General features: G+C 35.2%; 1 long non-coding RNA gene across 1 annotated transcript; it reads left to right on the top strand.

The window, feature by feature from the left end:
- Positions 1-9,966: 9,966 nt before the first annotated feature.
- Positions 9,967-10,645, top strand: LOC114390483. The gene is made up of 2 exons (XR_003661922.1): positions 9,967-10,337; positions 10,441-10,645. It is a non-coding gene; the product is annotated as an uncharacterized LOC114390483 (long non-coding RNA).
- Positions 10,646-16,222: the final 5,577 nt, after the last annotated feature.

Raw genomic sequence — 16,222 nt, 5'->3', positions numbered from 1 at the left:
TTAGGGTTTATACATCTATCTTTTTATGAGAATTGTATTTAATGGTAACTAAATAGGAGTAGTTTGTTGACATGATTTTTTTTTTAATTATTAGGTGTACCACAAATTCAAAATCCATTTTGGAATGATGCTATGCATTATAATAATATCAATTGGAGTCATCCGAACGAGGAAGACATTTGTGGTCTGGACATGCCAACGACTTTTAATGTTGGACAAGAATTATATGTTGGCATGGATTTTGACAGTAAAGATGCGGTAAAAAATGCACGGAAACAATATGTGATGAAGGTGCATCAAACTTTTAAGGTTGTTGAAACGAAATCACACAAATATATCGTTTTTTGCCCCAACAACACCGAAGAGTCTCCTTGCCCTTTTTATATGAGGGCAATTTTATCCAAAAAAACTGATGCATGGAAAGTGACACAATGGGGTGGACCGCACACATGTCTAAATATGACTATGACACAAGACCATGAGAAGCTTGATTCAAATTTAATTGCGACTTTCGTAGTAGGTATGTTTTTTATGTTCATATTATCCTACTTTTGTGTTATTTGTTATTTTAATTTGTAATTTGATTTTATTATTTGAATTACAGGCATGATCAGAGAAGATCCATCAATAAAAATTTCTTTGATTCAAGAAAGGATAAATAGTGAATTTTCCTATAAGGTTTCATACAGAAAAGCATGGATGGCCAAACAAAAGGCGATTGCAATTGAATATGGCGATTGGGAAGAGTCGTATGCGAAACTCTCGTCATGGCTAACACACATGCAAAATCATTCTCCTGGCTCTTACTTTCAAATACTACATGACCATTTTATTGTTGGTAATAGGGTAAGTCGCGAACATCGTCAGTTTCATCGAGTATTTTGGACATTTGGTCAATGCAAAGAGGCTTTTAAGTACTGTAAGCCAATCATACAAGTTGACGGCACACATTTATACGGCAAATACCGTGGGACCCTGTTAATGGCCACATCGCAAGATGAAAATGGTGGTGTTCTTCCTCTAGCATTCGCCGTGGTCGAAGGCGAGACGCTAACAACATGGTCATGGTTTTTGGCCCACTTGCGTGAACACGTCACAGATAAGAATGGAATTTTTCTAATATCTGATCATCACGCGAGTATAAAGTCTGCTGTCGCTAACGAACATCTTGGTTGGCAACCTCCCCACGGTTATCATGTGTACTGCGTGCGACACATAGCCAGCAATTTCAATCGCAAATTCAACAACGCGAAACAAAAAGAGATGTTCAAGAAATTGGGTAAGGTTTATTTTATACATTAATTTAATTTGAGTTTGATGTCTACGTACAACTTTTGATGATAACAAATTTGATGCAGCGTACACTCCTTGCAAGCATGTGTTTGATCAAAACTTAGAAAAATTTCGTCAACTGAGTCCAGCCATAGCAAGATGGATTGATCGCATATCAAAGGAAAAATGGAGCATGGCTTACGATACATCTGGACGACGATATGGTCACATGACAACCAACCTATCAGAATGTGTGAATAAGGTGTTGAAAGATTGTCGCAGCATTCCAATAACAGCGTTGGTGAAGTCAACATATAGTAGGTGCCGAAAGTACTTTGTTGATCGTGGTCACCAAGCCCAAAGACAATTAAGAGAAGACCAAGTTTATTGTTCTAAGCTTGTTACAGAACTTAGGAAAAATCAAGAACAAGCTTGTTCGCACATCGTTCGCGTGTACGATATCCACTCGACAAGGTTTGAAGTAGAGGAGACATTCAATCCTATAACGCAACGTGGCGGACAAAAATGGGCAGTTAACTTGAATGGCCATTATTGTCAATGCGGAAGGTATTCTGCGCTTCACTATCCATGTTCACACATTATTGCAGCTTGTGGTTACGTGAGCATGAACTACTACCAATATATAGATGTTGTTTACACCAATGAACACATCTTAAAAGCATACTCCGCACAGTGGTGGCCTCTTGGGAATGAAGCGGCAATTCCTCCTTCTGATGAGGCATGGACACTAATCCCTGACCCAACTACAATTCGTGCGAAAGGTCGACCAAAATCAACAAGGATAAGGAATGAGATGGATTGGGTCGAACCATCTGACCACCGACAAAAATGTAGTAGATGTGGAGTTGAAGGGCACAATAGGCGTCGATGTCCAATGCAATCTGACCGTGGGAGTAATTCATTTAATTGATTTATGTATGTTACATGACTGACTTGTATTGCTTTAGGTTTTGTTCAATGTATTTACTTGTTGGTCTTCAATGAAATCGTCAGTTAGTTTTTGTTGAATGTGTGCTTCTAATGAAATAAAATTACATTTAGAAGTTCAAATAAATGGACTGGATCAATCGAGGTTCAGTGACATTGGTGTTGATCGTTAGTTAGAAACGTTAGTGTGTAAGTATTTTGTCTACCTTAGTTTTTTTAACTATCTACAATGACAAACTATGGACTTAGTCATTATGGTTTAGTGTCTAAGTATTTTGGTTTAGTGTTTACGGTCTTAGCCTTAGGTTTTAGTGTTTAGAACTATGGGATTAGGGCTAAGTTTTTTTATTTGAAGGGTTAGGGTTAGTTCTTATTTTTTAGGGGCTAGGGGTTACTTCTTATTTGTTATGGGTTAGGGCTAAGTTTTTTTATTTTAGGTCTAGGGTTAATTTTTTTATTTTGAAGGGTTAGGATTACTTCTTATTTTTTACGTGGTAGGGCTAAGTATTTTTTTTATTTTAGGGTTAGGGTTAGGGCTAATTCTTAGGGGTTAGGGTTAATTTTTTTTATTTAGGGGTTAGGGCTAAGTTTTTTTAAGGGTTAGGGTTTAGTTCTTATTTTTTAGGGAAATACAATTACATTTAGAAGTTGAAATAAAATAACTTTTTTCTGAATGTGTACTTCTAATGAAATAAAATTACATTTAGAAGTTGAAATAAAATTACTTTTTTTAAGGGTAAGGGTTTAGTTCTTATTTTTTAGGGTTAGGCTTAGTTTTTTTATTTTAGGGTTAGGGTTTAGTTATGAAAATGTTAGAGCTAGGACTAATTTTTAGGGGTTAGGGTTAGGTTTTTTATTGTAGGGTTAGGGTTTAGTTCTGAACATTGAAGGGGTAGGGCTAATTCTTAGGGGTTAGGGTTAGGTTTTTTATTTTAGGGTTAGGGTTAATTTTTTAGGGGTTAGGGCTAAGTTTTTTTAAGGGTTAGGGTTTAGTTCTTATTTTTAGGGAAATAAAATTACATTTAGAAGTTGAAATAAAATAACTTTTTTTTTGAATGTGTACTTCTAATGAAATAAAATTACATTTAGAAGTTGAAATAAAATTACTTTTTTTTAAGGGTAAGGGTTTAGTTCTTATTTTTGAGGGAAATACAATTACATTTAGAAGTTGAAATAAAATAACTTTTTTTTAATGTGTACTTCTAATGAAATAAAATTACATTTAGAAGTTGAAATAAAATTACTTTTTTTTAAGGGTAAGGGTTTAGTTCTTATTTTTGAGGGAAATACAATTACATTTAGAAGTTGAAATAAAATAACTTTTTTTTGAATGTGTACTTCTAATGAAATAAAATTACATTTAGAAGTTGAAATAAAATTACTTTTTTTAAGGGTAAGGGTTTAGTTCTTATTTTTTAGGGTTAGGCTTAGTTTTTTTATTTTAGGGTTAGGGTTTAGTTATGAAAATTTTAGAGCTAGGACTAATTTTTAGGGGTTAGGGTTAGGTTTTTTATTTTAGGGTTAGGGTTTAGTTCTGAACATTTTAGGGTTATGACTAATGTTTAGGGGGTTAGGGTTAGGTTTTTTATTTTAGGGTTAGGGTTTAGTTCTGAACATTTTAGGGTTATGACTAATGTTTATGAGGTTAGGGTTAGGTTTTTTATTTTAGGGTTAGGGTTTAGTTCTAAACATTTTAGGGTTATGACTAATGTTTAGGGGGTTAGGGTTAGGTTTTTTATTTTAGTGTTAGGGTTTAGTTATGAACATTTTAGGGTTATGACTAATGTTTATGGGGTTAGGGTTAGGTTTTTTATTTTAGGGTTAGGGTTTAGTTATGAACATTTTAGGGTTATGACTAATGTTTAGGGGGTTAGGGTTAGGTTTTTTATTTTAGGGTTAGGGTTTAGTTTTTATTTTATAGGGTTAGGCTTAGTTATTTTATTTTAGGGTTAGGGTTTAGTTATGAAAATTTCAGTGTTTAGGACTAATTTTTATGGGTGAGGTTTAGGTTATTTTTATTTTTGGGTTAGGGTTTAGTGCTGAACATTTTTGGGTTAGGGCTAATTGTTAGGGGTTAGGGTTAGGTTTTTATTTTAGGATTAGGGTTTAGTTCAGAACAGTTTAGGGCTAAGTGCTTATATTTTATAGGTTAGGGTTAGTGTTTCATATTTAAGGGTTATGGGATACTTTTTATGTTTTATGGGTTAGGGTTTAGTTCACATTGAAGTTCATCGTTACTTAGAAACATTAGTTTTTTCCTTTTGGCTACCTTTGTTATTTGGTTTAGGGTTCATTGATTATTATAGTTTGATACGCGACATAAATTCTATCCATAAGTAAGCCTTAATAAACTGAATATCATACATTACGCCATGAATGTCAAATTACAAATATACAACAAAGCCTTAATCAACGGAGACATGCAAATCATTCATTTTGGTGTCCGTCATGCCATGAGGATGTGCCACATGGTCGATCCCATCTTCGTGCTTGGCGATCAAGATTTCTTCTACCCCGATGCCTCCCCGCTTCTTCTTCGTCAGCCTCCGCAGAAAATGCGTGACGCAAATCAACACCGAATAAGTCACCCGTATTAGGTATTTGTCCCGGTACATTCCATTGTGTTCCTAACGAGGCATTAGGTGTTGGAATTGGCCCATGATATTGCTGTGAAGGGGTCATTGTGGGCCATGAAAAATGAGCTTGTGTTTCCGCAAAACCACCGAACGATTGCTGGGTTGCAGAAGTATCAGTGTCATGACCCTGAAAAGGATACAGATACATCTGTGTCGGATACTCAGCAAATGTTTGTGGCATGTAATACATCCCATGGCCACGCTCCGCCATTTGTTGGGAATATTCTTCCGCTTCAACAGTGTCCCTTCTTCTGTCTATCCCCTGAGTTTCAATACTTGACTGAAGCATGTGAAACTATTGTGCGGGAAATTGACGCTCTGATGCGGGACCATGTGACACTGGCTCAGTGACTCTCTCTTGCTCTTCGGATAAAATTGTAATTTTTTCCACATAAGGCACGAGATCATCAAATGTGCATGTTTTCCTCCCTTGAGGAGACACCATGTATTGTAATGCCTCCGCAACTTCACCCTGCATTTATAAGGGTAAGAAAATTAATGGCCATCATTAAATAAAAGTTCAAGTTAAAATTTGAAAAAAATTAAAAAAATACCAATGTAGCCGTCTTTGCATTTTCTGGGTCAACAAACATCTTTGTCTTTCGCCTATACCAGACCATGTAGTCCAAGTTAAAACTCAATAGGCCTTCTTGTCGGGGATAAGCGTCGACCCTAAATGCATGGCGATTATTCCACTGCTGAATCATTGGGGCGAACAATTGCCCCCAATTTTCGTCATGTTTCCCCTTTAATGTTATGCCATGAATGTTTAGGGGTTGTTAAGGAGACTCTGGAACTGGTTGCTGCATCCCAAATTGTCTCAAGACTCTGTCCGGTTGGTGCCACTCAATAACTTGGAAACAAATTAGTAGCACCACCGCGTACCACGCGAGACTTCCGACTAAACAAACGGGAGGCAACAATGACATAACGGTTGATGGGAACATAGTAGTGAACATTGTAGTAAAATAAGACATATAATTTTTTATTTTACAAATACAATATCATGGTTCTTACCTCATGACGTTTCATAATATCGAACTTGCGACGAAAAACTTTCACATCATCATTGTCGATATGTTGGTTTCCACGTCGCAGCCACCTACAAAGAATAAAATTTAATATACCCTAAAACCATTTATTCTATTAAAATGAAAGACGCTGTTAAAAATGACTGACTTGTGCCCTAGTGGTGTATTTTCTATTTGGGAAGGAGTCCTCTTTGGAGCCAAGGTGGGACATCGTTCCCATGCCCACAATTGTAGTAAGATGCACATACCTCCGATTGATTTAGTTTTATAATCGGTGGCACTGCACATCTCTCTGTATAGAAAACTAAGTACGGCAGCTCCCCATGCATATCTGCCACATTCTTCAAAGTCACGTAAAAATTGAAGGTACCTTACAGAAACTCTGTTACTGGTTTTGTCAACGAACAAGACACCTCCAATAAATTTCAGTATCCATGCACGGGCAAACCTTCGTACTTGTTCTTCGTCGTCGTCATTATTAATTTGATCAAAATGGTGAGCCAGCCAACTTAATTTAACCACACTACCTCTAATTTCATCTTCTTGTGGTCTGACTCCCAATAATTCCTCACATAAATCAGCTCAATCAAGATTTGTTGGACCGATTAATGGTAAACCATCCACACTTATACCTAACAATAAAGAGATGTCTTGGAGAGTAATAGTACATTCTCCGCATCTCATGTGAAAGGTATGTGTTTCCGGCCTCCATCTTTCTATCAGAGCACTAATTAATGAGACATTTATTTTTAAGTACCCCATCTTGATAATCCAGGCGAAACCAGATTGTAGAAGAAAAGGAAAAATTTGCTCAGGAATTTGTTCTTCCCCTTGATACGTGGGGACAGCTCGTCTGATATGTAATTTCCTTTCTTCTTCCCCATTCCAAACATGTTTTGGAACATGCTTAGGTTGCATCCATAATACATCAGTATCGATGGGGTCAGATTTAATGTTAATATGTGATGAAGATGATGATGAACATGCCATTGCTGCTGCAAAATAAAATAATATTAAATTATGTGAAGAAAACTTTAATTTATTAGTAAACTTTAAATATATAACAATAAATTTGTAAAAAATCAAACTGGGCAATTTTAAATATATTCTATACATAAATTAAAATACATGTGAAGAAAACTTTAATTTATTAGTAATTTTTTTTCTACAATTAACAAATAAATAATTGAATAAAATATAGACTAACAAATTATTTATAATACAAACAAATATTGAAATGCAAAAAATCATTTCAATAATATATATACAAAAATAATAATAATAATGTACAATGTATCATATATTTAATCACTTAAATTTTCTAAAATAAATAATATTAACGTACAAATTAAAACTAACAAATAATATATATATCATTCTAACTAAAAAATAATTAACTCAAATAATATTAAATTATCAACTCATTTATTTAAAATACAAAATTATAATATTAAAAAGATAAATTTACGTGTGTCAAGTGTCTAATATTACAATTATTTATTTAAGTGTCAAATATTTAATATTACAAAAACTAAAAATTTAGGTGTGTCTAAAATTTATAAATATATACCTAAAGCTAATATTAACTCGTGCCTAATACTAAAAAATCTAATATTACGTATCTCATCCTAAAGTATCATCCATGTATATATATTTATTAGACTAAACTATCATCCGTCTAAATATATACCTAATACTACAAAGCTAATATCACATGTATAAAATTTAAGAATATACACAACAACTAAATATATATACACCTAATATTTTTATACTAACTAAACAAATATATAATATTCTTTTCAATTATACTTACTCATACAATTTTTTTACGAGAGGTTAAGTTATAAAATAATTTCTTATTGAAAACTCATAAGAATAATTAGTTTGTCAACCCCTGCATCATATATTTTAATTCTACGAATAATTAAGAATACAATTAATTTAGATTCTATACAACATATGTAGTATACAAATAAAATAAATTTAGAAAAATAATTGAAACAAGTTGATAAGAAAGAATAATTATTTTAGAAAACTTTATATTTCTTGAGTTAGAATATATTTTATTTTACAGATATTTCTAGAATTCATAATAAAATTCTCATTCTTTGATAAAAAAATTAATAATAATATTCTATGCTATGCTGTAATTACTACTAATACTAAAATATTATATACAATAACCAAATAACATCTAACAATATATACAATAACAATAACTAAATAAAATTTTAATTCTAACTAACCAAATAATATTTTCATACTAACTAACCTAACCAAATAATATTTTCATACTAACTAACCTAACATTGGAATATTTATTAATAAGTAAAAAATAATAACACAATAGCTACTCATACGAACTAATTTAAACTTAGAACTTTTGTTAATAATAACTAACCTACTATTTACATACTAACTAACTTAGAATATTTGTTAATACTAATACTAACTAACTTAAACTTACAATATATATTAGCATATTTACTTTGAAAATACATACCAGGAATTTAAGGGCACTTGAAGCACACTTGAAGGATGAATGCACAGAAGAACACAAACACAATAATCTCTCAATCTCAAGAAGAAGAAAGAAAGAGAAAGCAAAGTAAGTTGTGTAAGCGTAAAGAATGAGTTGAACATTTTTTTTTTATAGCTGAAAACTTAAACCCCAACCCCAACGTTCAAATTTTTTTAACGTTAAGATGCTATATAGTATAGCCTTTTCAGAACCTGAAAGCTAAACATATTGCAAGGTGCAGACCATGAAAGCCTTCAACGTGAACCCTAGGTGCAAGCGCTTTTCAGAACTGAAACAAAGCTAGCTAACACGTGAACCATGGGCGCAAAGCTTGAACGTGAACCCACAGTAGCCTATCCCGCAGAACCCAGTGGTGGCATCCCTCAGAACCCTGTCCCGCAACAGCCACTGGCGGTACCACCTGCCGCAATACCCTCTCTCTCCTGTCCCGCCAGCTCCAAGGGCGGGACACCCTCTCTCTCTCCTATCCCCTCCCATCCCGCCAGCAGCAATGGCGGCACCCCTCCCCCTCTCTCCTAGTCAGCCCCTATCCCGCCATTGGCACTGGCGGTTCAAGCTTCCCGCCAGTGTCAATGGCAGCACCCACGTAAAAAATGAACCCCCTCTGTAATTTGTTATAAATGAGACCCCATTGTGTAAATTGTTTCTAAAACCAACCCTCCTTCGTAAATTTGCCTCGTAAGGACGTCAACACAAAAATTTCCTTCCCGTAATGAGTGATGCAATTCAACCTTCCAAGGTGTGGCTAAAAGCTCATTTTATCCCAGCTAGCTATGATGGAAGAATATTGTTGAAAGTGTACCACCGACTGCTGTACCAACTTTACCGCATGTAGAGAGTCTGACCGAGATGCATAAAATATCCCTAAATTGGGTACTCCAAGCAAGTTGCAATCCAACACACAACATTGAAATCTCCACTTTGAGATTATCAATCGACTTCCCCAATATCTCCATAGAAGCCCTTCAACCATTTTCTTGTACGATCTCGAAGAATATATAGCCTGAAACCCAGCTGTACCAGGTTGCCCAAAGCAACTTCCATCCATATGTAAGGAATTGAATGCACTTAACTGATGTATTTTACATATTTCTCTTATTGCTTCCTTTAAAATCTTTCTTGTATGCTTCTACAATTGCCCATGCAAATGAATTCATTACGAGTCCACCACAATACCAAAAAGATGATAAATGGGAGAAGACCTTTAGTTTGCAAGATATCACACAACAATGCTAGGCTCTCCATACCTTGTAGAGGTGGTTGTATAGTCTCAATTTAAAAGCTCTCTATATGTTCGCATTACTAGAAAATATATTTTTAATATTGGATTTTTTTTTATTAAAATCGATGTTAAAATAGCGTGATGATATATTTGTAAATAACATGAGTTCGTTAATATCAGTTTTTGAAAAATAATGTTAAACTTATGTTATTTTACACCGGTTTTTCAAAACCCGATGTAACCCAATGTTGTAAGTCGATGTTATATAAACCGACATTGTGTTTTTTCTCAAATTGAGTTTGTTTCACTCTCTTCTGGCTCTCACTCTCAGCCACTCTCATCTCGTCTAAACCCTTATTTCCAAAACCTTCAAGCAACCTCGCGACTCCAAACCTCATCTGTGCAACTTCAAATCCTTGAGCTATCTCGCTATTTCAAATCCTCACTCTCACCACTTTCATTCTCTATCTCATCTCTGTTTCCATTTCTCTGTGGTGACGCTTCTGACAACTCTCACTCACAATAGCTTCGTTCCTAACGCCACATTCACAACTCACAAGACCGCATAACTCTACAAATGTGGAGGATTCCACCGAAACACGCAGAAACAGCTCTATCTGCACTTTTGAGCCTTATGCCTCATAGCTCCTCCAAGCTCCTCTCTCAAGTCAATCAGCCCCCAAGTCTCCCTTTTTCTTTTTCCCCAACTTTCTTCCATTTTCCACAATTTTTGGTACAAGAGGAATGAATGTTTGTTGTCTCACAATTTGCTTTTTGAACTTTCAGGTTTTGTGCAATGTGGAATGTGACAAGGAGTTCATTTTGTGCGAATACAATAGAGATGTCGACTCTTACAAGTTCATTTCATTTTTCATAATCATCCCTCCTGTATCTGGTTTTTGCTGGATTCAATATGCTTAATTTTTTTAAGAACTCTTTGTTGTCAAGCATGTTTCACTTTTATGAAGTATATTTAGTTAATTTTTTTTTTAATTGGAATCATCCGTTGAGTAGCATGTACAGAAGGAATGTAACATCTAATAAAACCTTAAACCATGTTTGGTATAACATTTAAATCTAAAACATTGGCATTTTCTTTTAAAGGGGATTTATGTAGAGGTAAAGATACAGCAAGTTGGTTGGGTCTGGGAGAAAAATCAGAGAAAGAGAGGAAAAATGGAAGAAATGATTTTCCAGGATGATTAATATTTGGTTAATTCTATGTTTTTTAATCTAAATGGAATTTAATATGTTTACTGGCCTTTTGATGAATGTGGTTGTGTAATATAAAAATAACAAATATTTCATTGAAAACTCAATCTTGAAATGGAGAACGCACAAATATTTAATTGTTTGTTGCTAAGTAGTTCAATTCAGTTCTTACTTCCTATAGACAGATCTGTAATTTATGTATCATGTGTCACTAGAGGAAAAGTAAAGGGCCATTTCAACTGCCAAGGAAACACTGGATGCATCCCTTTGGCCGCTACAAAGTGAGTTAGTTGACAATCTTTTCCAAACGTCCAAATGTTTTAGCAATATATCAATTGTTTAATGTGTCTAATTAGTGATTGGTTCTACCTTGCGATGTAATTGTTATAAGTTTACGATCTACTATTTTGCAAGTGAATGTTTCCATATCTTCAAGGGACAGTTATTGCATTGATGTTGTTCTTCGTTGCTTAACAATAACTGGTGATGGACTTGAACCATATGCATGATCTCAATGATGATTGTATTCTTAGCACCATCATGGCTGCTGGTTTTAAAGGTAGCAATATTATTAAATTAGTGACTAGCATTCGTGAATTATAAGTATGGCTTAGATCCAAATGAGAGGGATGTTGCATATAGCAATATAAGCTTCTCATTTTAGTCCTTGGAAGTTTTTCTTAGGGATACACTTCCTTTTGGCCTTTGCGTTCTTTAGAACAAATTCGGGCTACTAGTTTTAGTAGCTCGGTAGAATTGAAGAGGTTAAATTTTCATGACAATGACAATGTCGGGATTTTTAGGTTATATCTATTATTTGGTCATGATTTTTAGGTTATGGCAAAGGGTTTGGGATAATATTAGGCAATTCGTGATTGGCTTTCATAGAATATAAGACTAGGTCATACCATTCTTGAGCTTGAGTTACCATCACAGGTGAGCTTCCTCGATTTCAAGCTGGAGTTACAATGGAAATGTCCTGTTTGGATGCTTGGTATTCTGACAGAGATGGCACCTTAGAGTGCCCAACAACATACATCGTGAAAGGACTTTGTCGGTGGTGCTGTCTCCCAAAAGTCATTCTTTATTGCATGCAAGTAAGTCAACAGATCGTGGTGACATATATTAACCTCTTTTGTGGGTGAAAACTACTTAAAGTAAAACCAAACTCTTGGTAATTTTTCCTCAATGCGAGTACATTAGTAACCACTTTTGTGCATCATTATTTAGTTGAGTGGTCATTTGTTTCTCAACAAAATATGTACAGAAAGATTTATTTTTAAAAAAATATTCTCTTTGGAATTTTCAGATATTTATTATGTTCTGTCTTATCTACAAGTTTTTGTTTCTCTTATGGGATCGGGAGTCCTGCCTGACTATCATGATACTTTGATAGAGCTGGTTGGCAATCCTGAAACTGACTTTCTTCACTTGTTTAGTCAACAACAATTACAGGCAAGATTATAATTTCACATTTCTCAAAGAAACATTAGAGGCTCTTTGCTTTAAACTTCATCCTTTGTGTGTTAGCCGCAAAGTTATGAGACCTATAGTCGTATTTTTTTCATTATTGTCTTCAACACACATGAGTAATTGGATGGAGACAGACATGATATCTGTTATGAATCAGCCCATACATAGCACAGACAAGGGCAAGGAATTATTAGACAAAGATGAGACAATCATGCATCCAAGAAACAAGATTAGGATAATTTCAAAATTTGTTAGTGCTAGCACCATCTAGGACCTACTAAAGAAATTAGCTTGAATTAGATTAGCATTTTGCTGCCTATAAATGAACAACTCATGTAATGCAAATGCAAGCAGAAATATAATAAAAAAAAAATTCTCTCTCTTAATCCCCCTTTTCAGGAGGTCTCCTAGTCCTCGAATTTTAGGAACATAACAATTTGGTGCTTTCATTGAGCACTGTCACCATGGCTGAAGCAACTCGACCTAAAACAGAATGGAATGCATAGAAGAAGCCATAGTCAAGCTAGCCTCCAACCAACTCCATGTCACCACCAAACTAGATGAACTCATTCAAATCATTACTGTGTTGGAAGCCCGTTAACACTATTCACCCACACCTCCATCTTCTTCCTCTGCGAAGGCACTCCTTGCACACACGCCCATGCCAACTCCGTCGCCACGCCTCGCACTCATGCCACAACACCCCGCACCCTTGCTGGCTCACTTACCAGCAGAGGAGACACTACGGGGAAGCTTGTAGCACCACTTCACCCTACCTTGCCTCTCGAGAACGGCAACAACATCTACCGTGGTACTCGTCTTCCCCTTAACGTGCTCAGTGTAGGTAACGGAGTACTGCATACCATCCTCGGGAAGGTTCTTAAGGACTTTGCGAGCCAAATGGCGAATCCTAAGTTTCATAATGTTCTGCATGTTGTTGCACAACACCACCTTGTGTCCCTTGGCTCCTCTCTTGCCTCCCTCCCACGACCACCGTATCTGCCACCGTCACCTCCACCACCACCACCAGAGTCACCGCCTCCACCTCGACCACGATCGGCGAGGGTTTGCGCTTCGTAGACAGTGAGTTCGGTCGTAAAGGTCTTGGCCGTGTCACCTGCTGCTCCCAAAAGGTGGATGCTTTGACATGCTCCTTTGCCCTCAAGGGCTGCTCACGCGCATTGGCTTTCTTCGAAGCCACCCAAATACATTCTAAGCTTTTGCGTTTTGGGTATGAAACTGATATCTTGTTGCTGACCACTTTACTGGACGTGTATGCCAAAATCGATGATTTCGACGCTACACAGAAGGTGTTTGATAATATGTGCAAGCGAGACATTGCTTCGTGGAATGCCATGATTTTTGGGTTGGCTCTAGGAAGCCGCCCCAATGAGGCTATAGCTTTGTTCAACATAATGAAGGATAAGGGACGGAGGCCTAAGGAAGTAACTGTTCTTGGTACCCTGTTATACTCATGTACCTTTCTTCTTCTATACTCACCCCGTGTTTCAACTTGATTTTCTTATTGCCCACTTTTCTTTTTTCTACACCTCCATCTTTCCATAGTAATCCCAAATCAACATGGCCCAAATTTTCACTCACATGTTATTTTTTTCTTTTTTTCTAAAACCCACCTCGTGTTTTAGCTATTTTTGTTTTTTTTTTAATTGTGCCACAGTTTCTTTATGGTCTGGATTGAAGCCCAACACCTTGAGGACAAGGTGTTTTTGATGGGCCAAGGAATGTTATGAATCAACCCATACACAACACAGACAAGGGCAAGGAATTATCAGACAAAGATGAGACAATCATGCATCCAAGAAGAAAGAGGCACAACACCAGGCCACAATACCTGAAGGATTTCATAACTGACTTTCACAAGGGACACTGAGTTGGCACATGAGTAGTGGCTAGAGGAATATCCTGTCTACTATAGAAGCATCTTTCTGTTAGGATAATTCCAAAATGCGTTAGTGCTACTAGCACCATCTAGGACCTACAGAAGAAATTAGCTTGAATTAGATTAGCATTTTGCTGCCTATAAATGAACAACTCGTGCAATGCAAATGCAAGCAAAAATATAATAAAAAATTCCCTCTCATAATCCCCATTTTCTAGAGGTCTCCTAGTCCTCGAATTCTAGGAACATAACATCTCTTTCCATTTTTTTAATATTACTAAAACACCCATTTTAATAGTCTTTTTATTAATTTTACTATCACAACATCGGTTTTTCCCAAAACCGATGTGATACAGTAACAAAAACAATATTGGATTTGACAGAGTTGATGTTGTTTTTGTTACTATACCGCATTGGTTTTGGAAAGAATCGGTGTAGATTATGATTTTTAACATTGATTTTTATAATCGATGTAAAAAATGACATACTTTTAACGATAATCGTTTTAACATTGTTCAAAATCGATGTTGAATGTCTTCTAGAACTGATGTTAATGACCTATTTTTTAGTAGTGTCGTACTCGTAGATAGTCCACACTTGGAAAAACACACTCATTGTCCATGCCACATGAGGGGCATTTAACACATGCCTCCTTACAAAAAAACCTCCCTGGGAAGGCCATTTGTAGCAATTTTCCATAAGAACATGATATTCTCACGTAGCTTCACTTTCCAAATCCACTTCGAGGAAGAGCCTCATCTTCCCTTAATCATTTATATCCCGACCAAGTGATAATATGAGGGGATGAATGATTAAGCCATATGTGGAAGTTTGTGACGAACAAGACTTGATTGAAGTATTTTTAAAAATTGAAAGATATGAAGTGTTTAAAAATTTAAGGATCAATTAAATAATTTAGGAATCAAGTTAGAAATTACGCCTAAAAGTAAATTATTTAATTAGGCTAAATATTTTTTAATCTCAATAGTATATACTTTTTATTACTTTTGGTCCACATCATTCTTTTAATATTTCCAAACATGTAACATGAAATATTATACTTTTAATGCTTGAAATTAGGATTGAATAATGGTAAACACACTCCGGTTTGAGATGGATTGGGTAGAGACAAAAGAAAAAATGATAAAAAAATAATCAATAAAAATAAGACTCACAAAAATTTATAATAAATTTTAGTTGATAATGAAAAATTATAAGAGGTACTTAATAAATAATAAAATTATGTATAATTTTAGTCCGTGCGTAAATTTGGATTTTGATTACCGTAAAAAAATTCTTTATTTTTCATCCCTTTAAAATTAGAAATAACTATTTTTAATCTTGTAAAATGAACCAATTTTAGTTGTTTTTTTGTGAATGAGAAATTCATAAAAAAAACACCTAGAAACAACTAGGAAAGAAAATACCAATAGCATTCACTATGATGGCGTTACAAATGAAAGAAGGAGCTATATAAAAGATAAAACTCTCCCATTGGAAATCTAGACCATACTTAGTCAAGTGGTCTGCCACTTGATTAACTTCTTTAGGAACATGTAGCCAATAATGTGCCCTTAAAAATTATAAATTCCATGAATAGCATGGACTATAAGCTAGAACAAGGATGAGAATAATTGCATCCTTTGGTTAGGAGATTAATGGCTCCTTGAGAATCAGAGTAAACTTTTATGCATATGAAACCTCTTCTCCAAGCTAATTTGAGCCCATGATAGATTGCCCATAATTCAGCTTTCAGAATAGAACATTCCCCAACTTGAGTAGCAAAATCACAAATAAAAACATCATCCACTTTCCTAATAAGGCCACCACATGCTGTCCCATGTCAGTGACTGAAGCATCACAATTTAGAGTAACTTCCCCACACTTAGGTGGCACCCAATGGATATCTTGTTGAACTATAACAGAAGAACCTATCATATTATCCATATAAATCACTTTTTTAGCATCAATAACCTAAAAATA

The sequence above is a fragment of the Glycine soja genome, chromosome 16 (genome assembly GCF_004193775.1).
Source record: "Glycine soja cultivar W05 chromosome 16, ASM419377v2, whole genome shotgun sequence".
In the NCBI taxonomy this organism is placed as follows: Eukaryota; Viridiplantae; Streptophyta; class Magnoliopsida; order Fabales; family Fabaceae; genus Glycine; species Glycine soja.
Note: the sequence above shows the minus strand (reverse complement) of the source record. Positions and strands in the feature narration are given on the sequence as shown.